The sequence below is a fragment of the Somniosus microcephalus genome, chromosome 1 (genome assembly GCF_052327205.1).
Source record: "Somniosus microcephalus isolate GS21.2 chromosome 1, FLI_Smic_1.0, whole genome shotgun sequence".
NCBI lineage: Eukaryota > Metazoa > Chordata > Chondrichthyes > Squaliformes > Somniosidae > Somniosus > Somniosus microcephalus.
This window is the reverse complement of record NC_140987.1, coordinates 357,726,842-357,735,025: the sequence shown is the minus strand read 5'-3', so window position 1 is coordinate 357,735,025 and position 8,184 is coordinate 357,726,842. Positions and strand designations below refer to the sequence as shown.

Below are 8,184 nucleotides of genomic sequence, written 5' to 3'. Positions count from 1 at the left end.
ACAAGAGTACTACCAACTAACAAATGCAGACACTTTGCCTTAACAGTAGTAATGACTACAATTAAAACGTGGTTTGGGATGTCCTGAGAATGAGATAGAAAGAAAGATTTGCATTTATATAGCGCCTTTCACGACCACCAGACGTCGCAAAGCGCTTTACAGCCAATGAAATACTTTTGGAGTGTAGTCACTGTTATAATGTGGGAAACGTGGCAGCCAATTTGTGCACAACAAGCTCCCACAGATAGCAATGTGATAATGGCCAGATAATCTGTTTTTGTTATGTTGATTGAGGGATAAATATTGGCCAGGACACCGGGGATAACTCCCCTGCTTTTCTTTGAAATCGTGTCATGGGATCTTTTATGTCCACCTGAGAGCAGACAGAGCCTCGGTTGAACGTCTCATCCGAAAGATGGCACCTCCGACAGTGCAGCACTCCCTCAGCATTGCACTGGAGTGACTGCCTAGATTTATGTGCTCAAGTCTCTGGAGGTGGACTGTGAACCCAACAACCTTAGAGGCGAGTGTGCCACAGCTGATAGGGTCCTATATAATGCATGTTCTTTCATTACATCTGTAACTGTCCCCAAGCCTTCTGTGTGGATCATTGCATCACAGCAACAACAAAGGCCACCACTAAAACACCATTGTCCGCATGTGAATTGAATACACCTATAATATTCAAAGCTCGTATGCATGCACCCTCTAAGTTGGTTGAACTTGTTGTAGTCCGTAGTTCAGAGATGTATGTGAGAGAGAAATAGAAAACCGCCTGTGGTGAGGGCGAGGTGGATTTTAGCTTAAAAAAGTAACTTTTTTGAAACACCACCAGCGTGACCTTGAGGAACAATATTTTCTATACATAAGATGGGCCAAAAATGAGAATTCATTGTTATCTGCAGCTGCACCACAACACAGGGTGCCGCCTCCAGCTATTTTGGAGTTGAGTCTGAACCTTCTGATTGGTATCCAGGGACATGAGCAACACGTACAGAGGCGGAGTCCGCTTCACGGAAATGTACAACGATGAGACCAGGACACCGAAACCCTCAGGACCAGGCTCTGCCGAAATCGACATCGGGCCGGCCAAAGAGAGCGATCGATCGGTCACCGTTTGCTGGAATGGATACGCTGAATTTAAAGGTAAGGTGCAACTGAGGAGGGGTGGGGCACTCGCGCGCGTCCATGGTAACACTCCCGTCTGTCCATTGGGAACTGGCGCGTCCATGGTAACACTCCCGTCTGTCCATTGGGAACTGGCGCGTCCATGGTAACACTCCCGTCTGTCCATTGGGAACTGGCACGTTCATGGTAACACTCCCGTCTGTCCATTGGGAACTGGCACGTCCATGGTAAGACTCCAGTCTGTCCATTGGGAAATCTGACACCGATTACCTTTCAGAGAATTTCGGCGTTACAAGTCTTTTTCAAGGAAACTAACCAAAATAAGAGACAGCTGATGAGGAATGTTGGGTGATTTTGAAAGAATGTGAGGAAGAAAAGTAGAAAAATAAAAATAAGTTTTCTTCCTTACATTCTTTCAAATTCACCCAACATTTCTCAATAGCTGTCTTTTCATGTAATTGTATTTTGAACACAATTACATAATCCCGTGTGGGAACCATAACGCTTCTATCCAGAATTTATTTAGGAATCTGTTTAGAATTATGTCAAAATATAATACATTTATTACAACATATATATTATATAATATATTATATAATTACATAATATATTACAACAGTGACTACATTCCAAAAGTACTTCATTGGCTGTAAAGTGCTTTGAGAGGTCCGGTGGTTGTGAAAGGCGCTATATAAATGCAAGTCTTTATTTGGGAAAAGTTATTTTTTTGCCCAATTTGGAAGGACTCCCTTTAAGAGAAGTGGCATTGCGTGCTGTCTACTCTTAATTCAAAGTTGATTAAGTCAAATAATTCACTTTATTCTTGGCACTAAATTCCTACTTTACTGTTATTTATCTTAATTCAAATTATGGGATAACTCAAACTGTTAATGTAAAAAAAGACGGAATTATCAGGGGTAGACTTGTCACAATTTAAAAAAAAGTAATTTAAAATCTTTCTGTACTCATACGACATCATATTTGCAACATTGCAGCAACATAGATTGTGTTTGGGACTTCTGCCAACTACAGAGGGAAACAAGAGTAAGTTTTCTTAGGTCAAAAAGCAGTATTGTCTGGCTCAAGTCTGCGGGAGGTAATAATTTCCTAAATGATCTGGTTGCTGTGCCTCCTGAACACCCGTTTTCCTGGGGATCGAGGACAGCAGATCCAGCCCTTTCCACAACACTGCCACCTGCTGCCAGACCGCTGAAACGTACTGTGGGGCTTCCTTTGGTATGTGGTAATCCTTTCACCGCCACAATGAAGTGTTGTTCACCCAGTTTGCTGCTGTAGTTTGATTGTCATTTAAAAAAAAGATTTGCAACAAAGTGCAGCTGAGCGACAACCTCCAAAATCAACACAGATGTCAATGGACAGGTCGGGTGGACAACAATGGCAAATGGAATTCAATCTGGAGAAGTGTGAGGTAATGCATTTACGGAGGGCTAACAAGGCAAGGGAATACACAATAAATGGTAGGACACTGAGAAATGTAGAGGAACAAAGGGACCTTGGTATGCAGGTCCACAGATCCCTGAAGTTAGCAGGCCAAGTAGATAAGGTGGTTAAGAAGGCATGCAGAATACTTGCCTTTATTAGCCGAGGCATAGAATAAAAGAGCAGGGAGGTTATGCTTGAACTGTATAAAACACTAGTTAGCCCACAGCTAGAGTACTGCGTGCAGTTCTGGTCACCACATTACAGGAAAGATGTGATTGCACTTGAGCGGGTACAGAGGAGATATACGAGGATGTTGCCTGGACTGGAGAAGTTTAGCTATGAGGAAAGATTGGCTGTGTTTGTTTTCTTTGGAACATTGGAGGCTGAGGGGAGACCTTATTGAGGTGTATAAAATTATGAGGGGCCTAGATAGGGTGGATAGGAAGGACCTATTTCCCTTAGCAGAGGGGTCAACAACCAGGGGGCATAGATTTAAAGTAATTGGCCGGAGGTTTAGAGGGGATTTGAGGGGAAATCTCTGGGGGTCTGGAACTCACTGCCTGAAAGCGTGGTAGAGGCAGAAACCCTCACCACATTTAAAAAGTACTTGGTTATGCACTTGAATTGCCGTAACCTACAGGACTACGGACCAAGAGCTGGAAAGTGGGATTAGGCTGGATAGCTCTTTGTCGGTCGGCGTGGACATGATGGGCCGATATGGCCTCCTTCCATGCTGTAAATTTCTATGATTTCTATGAACTCCAAAATTGGCGCATTTTTTTTATGCAAGGTGCCAATCAGTTACAGGGTTAGCTAATCAGAGTAGGTTGGAAGCGAGGCAGGAGAAGGAAGACTACAGTACCAATAAAGTTAGTCTCACACTTAATGCCCCATTAGAGTTCTTGAGAGAGAAAGTTGTACATGCCTGGTTGGAAGGAATGGGCTCGAGGAGCTGAGTGATTGTTTCTTGTTCCCACCTTTCTTATGCTCTTATAAAGACATAAAGACTTGCATTTATATAGTGCCTTTCACGACCTCAGGATGTCCCAAAGCGTTTTACAGTCAATGAAGTACAATGAAGTACAATGAAGTATGCTCTTATCATCTGAATATTTCACACTTTGCTAATTCCACATATTATAGATTGTTGGGGTGTATTAGGATTCTGTATTTGGCTGCTGTATTTCCCCACATTACAACAGTGACTACACTGCAAAAGTACTTCATTGGCTGTAAAACACTTTGTGACATCCTGAGGAAAGGCGCTATATAAATGCAAGTTCTTTCTTTAAGTTGTACCATGTTTCATGGACTGTATTTTTTTGCATTTTACTGTAAGGTATTTCATTTAACTAGAGCCAAATTACTTTCACTTTATATAAACAGGCCTTTCAAAATACTATAACATGAATAAGATTAACTGCAATTTTTCCATCTCTAAGAAAAGCCTAGTGTGGGATTTGAGGGGAGCGTGATAGTCTTGTCAAGGGATGTCAGCATATGCAACGTGTCATTTATTCTTCTGGATCTCAGAGCTCCTGAATGTTGCATGTCAGCATTTGAAATGCATGTCCCTGTTTATCCTTTCACACAATCTAGCCAATAAATAGGTTCAGCCTACTTATTTATTTTTAAACCTGTGTCAGATGTCTCTGTGGGTACCTGTTGTCAGAGTGCAATTCTGGTGTGATAGCCCCTTGATAGTAATGTTGCTAAGAGAAGAGATTAAATGAGCAGCAGCTACCTGATAACCTGAGAACTTGAGTAATGCACTTCAGGATTTTTCTGAATAGCGTGCCATCAAGTATTGTGAAGCACTGTACAGCAGCATCTTCTATATTTTGCTAAATGGGGTGCACTCTGGATCTTTTTTCACCTGATATTTATAATATATACATAAATATTAATAGAGAAGCTGGAGGGGAGATTTAATAGAAACATTCAAAATTATGAAAGGTTTTGATGGAGTGAATAAGGAGAAACTGTTTCCACTGGCAGTGGGTCAGTAACCAGAGGACACAGATTTAAGGTAATTGGCAAAAGAACCAGAGGGGAGATGAGGAAGAATTTTTTACGCAGCGAGTTGTTATGATCTGGAATGCACTGCCTGAAATGGTGGTGGAAGCAGATTCAATAGTAACTTTCAAAAGTGAATTGGATAAATACTTGAAAGGAAAAATTTGCAGGGCTATGGGGAAAGAGCAGGGGAGTGGGACTAATTCCATAGCTCTTCGAAGAGCCGACACACACATGATGGGCCGAATGGCCTACTTCAGTGTGGTATGATTTTATGAAATGTAAACGTGTCAAATTTAAAAATCTATCAAACCTTTTTCGTTTGGGTACATTACGTAAGAAAGAAAAAAATACTTGTGTTCATACCAGCGGCGATTTCGTTAGTGGTATTAAAGTGTGAACACTTAGAATGCAGAAAAAACATTTTTTCTTACAGCCATTTCTTGTTTTAAAACTACAAATGGTTAAAAAAAATGCAAATGAGGTTCCCGTTTCACTGAATTAGTGTTACTGACCTTTTTCAAAATGTCATTTGGCTTAATAAAGCCATTAAAGATAGAAGTCCTATTGGAGCTTGGCTCAACTTGTAGCTAAATTGTCTAGTGTTTAGAGACAAACTGCCATCACAAATTGGGCAGCTTAAAAGCAACTTCCTTTGGTTGAACACCATGATGTGTTATTGAATGGAAGAAGTAAGAGAGAGAGAAATATGGAGAACGTACAGAGAAAGAGAGAGAGTGGAGAAACCAAGAGAGAAAGGAAGAGTACAAGTAACGAGGTTCACTAGGTTGATTCCAGAGATGAAGGGGTTGCCTCATGAAGAAAGGTTGAGCAGGTTGGGCCTATACTCATTGGAGTTTAGAAGAATGAGAGGGGATCTTATTGAAACAAATAAGATTCTGAAGGGGCTTGACAGGGTAGATGCAGAGTGGATATTTCCCCTCGTGGGGGAATCTAGAATTGGGGGCATAATTTCAGAATAAGGGGAAACCCTTTTAAATCGGAAATGAGGAGGAATTTCTTCTCTCAGAGGGTCGTGAATCTTTGGAATTCTCTTCCCCAGAGAGCTGTGGAGGCTGGGTCATTGAATATATTCAAGGCGGAAATAGACAGATTTTTGAGCTACAGGGGAGTCAAGGGTTATGGGGAGTGAGTGGGGAAGTGGAGTGGAGGCCAAAATCAGATCAGCCATGATCTTATTGAATGGCGGAGCAAGCTTGAGGGGCCAAATGGCCTACTCCTGCTCCTACGTCTTATGTTCTTATGTTAACAAAGGCCTATGGGGATCACGAGGTGGCTGGCCCTGAAATTTCCTGCCTTTTCTGGAGAGAACATTGCTTTACACTCGCATATTTATTGGCTGAGTTAGTGAACACAGGAATTTCAGTCCCACAGAGAGAAAAAAAATTGTGATTCAGAGTAAGAGAGAAAAACAGAGTGAGAGAAAAACAGAGTAAGAGAGAAAAATAAAAGCACAGTGATCATGTAAATGAAGAAAGATGCTTCTCTTTAGCCCACGAATACAAGTGTCAACCTAAAAAAAAAACTATCAATAGTTGACCGACAGCTTAAAAAATACTGACAGCCCCCAAAAAGCTGACATCCAAAGCAGTCTAAATAAAACTCTTATTTTATGTGAAGGCAAGGAGTTAGCCTGAAAGTGCAGTAGGACGTGGGTTTTTCAGGGCCAAAACAAAAAGGTTTACTTGGCCCTGTCAAAAAAGGTTTATTTTTCTAGTGCTGGAAATAAAAATGGTTCGACACGGCAATCGTCCAGATAATGTGCACGGAATTGTGGTTTGCACCAACACTCACCAGGAGCTAAATGTTCTGCTCTCAGCTGCAGCTGACAGACTTGGGGTTGCAATCTATTTTAGTCTGATTATGTTAGTCTTCCCATTTCCTCATGAACATTGACCACTCTAATGCAGATTTTGTGGGTTTCACCCCAACTTCTTCCTGGTAACAAAGGGACTTCCGCCATGAGCGCGTAAACAAACTGAAAATAGCTTTCAAAATCGCAGTATACACTCAGGCATTATAACTCACCACAACTAAGTCAATGGCCCATTTCACGCATCACAGCATACGCTGTACTACAATCTTAATTATGACAATCTCAATGTAATTTTAAAAATGAAGTAAAGTTCACCTCCAATTCTACTCCCGATTTTATTTCCAGACCCTGTAATTCCAAAAGTGCGGTTGCGGAAATGCTTAAGTAAAGCCAGTTAATGCATTCACACCAGGGAGCATCTTCCTGATCTCAAAAAAGTAGCTGAACTAGTCTTGGCAAAAAACAAATTTTGACGTAAGACTGATGTTGGACATGTCTCAGAAAGTTTCTTTGAGGAAGATGAAAAGTTTTTTTTAAAAGCTCAATTTTTGCCAGTTATTTGGTAAGTATAATTTTTTGGGGGGGAGCAAGCAATAAATAAACACACCTGTAACTGAAACTCTTCGAAATGATCAGTTCGTCTTAAAGCTTTTTTTGCCTTAAGTTTATGCACAACCAACATTGGGAGAAAGTAATGCCTGGTTACTGGTTATAACAGCCTTTGGTCCCAATCTCCAACCATTCTGATTCGCCTCACCTTTCAACTGACCTGATTGATTGATACTGACATCTTCCAATCCTGGTGTGTAAAAGAAGTTGATTGTTCTTGTGAAACGCTGAAAAAGCTGCTGCTTGCATGTATATGCTAATCCATGGAGTGAGGATGTGTCTCCTCTGTACCTTGGTACGATCAATGAATAAAGGTAACTGGATGTTGTCCCAGTATAATTGGGAACCCCTGGTTGATGTGCAAGGTTGTGTCCTGGAACAGCATTTAAAAAAAATCAACAAGTCTTTTCAATCCTTTGGTGGAAACTTGGTGCCCCTGTGAACCCAAGGAGAAGAACTTTTGCATTCCTGCTCAGATGGAAAGGTGGAAATGATAGGATATATTTTTGGATTGTGAGCATCTGGTTCGGAGCCTTTCCCGCCGAAAACCCATACCAAGAAATCACATGCTTGGGCCACGATTTCCCCCCCGATTATTGACAGAAACCCGAGGCCCCCTTCACACGATTTCCAGTGTGCACTGGGGCACAGAAGTGGAATATTTATCATCATACATGCAAGTGCAAGAGATAGGAAGAGTAAGAGCATCAAATTTGTGTGGAGAAAGATTTTAACCGACAGCTTCAAGGCTTTGATTAGTGGGTGGTGAATATTAAAAGGTTTTTGTTGTTGTAGGAGGGTGAAACGTTACACAGAAACGTTGCATGTTTGGCACCTTCATCATTGGCATCGAGCAAACTTCACTTCAGCTTTTTTCATCTGAAAGTGATACTTTCATTACCATGCAGGCAGTCCTGCTGAATGTGTAAGACTCAGCTGCTGTGTCGCTAAGCTGCTATTCAGTTGCTTAAGTTTTAAGGTAACTGTCTAGCCTACAGCCCAACACCCACCTTCACCTGTGATGCCCTGGTCCTCTTTGCCTCTCTGCCTAAAACTGCTCACTATTCCAGCATCAACCTGGAATGCAAAGATAAACCCCAGCTTCTCTTCTCCACTGCAAACCATCTTCTTAAAATATCCTCTCCCCTGCC

General features: G+C 41.5%; 1 protein-coding gene across 2 annotated transcripts in view; it reads left to right on the top strand.

Moving 5' to 3' along the window:
• Positions 1-343: 343 nt before the first annotated feature.
• LOC147124993 (uncharacterized) overlaps positions 344-8,184 on the top strand; it is a 72,082-nt gene continuing 64,241 nt past the window's right edge. For both annotated transcript variants that reach the window (XM_085995800.1, XM_085995791.1), the window contains exon 1: positions 344-1,146. The gene's annotated coding sequence lies outside the window, so the exon portion shown is untranslated. The remainder of the gene's footprint in view (positions 1,147-8,184) is intronic.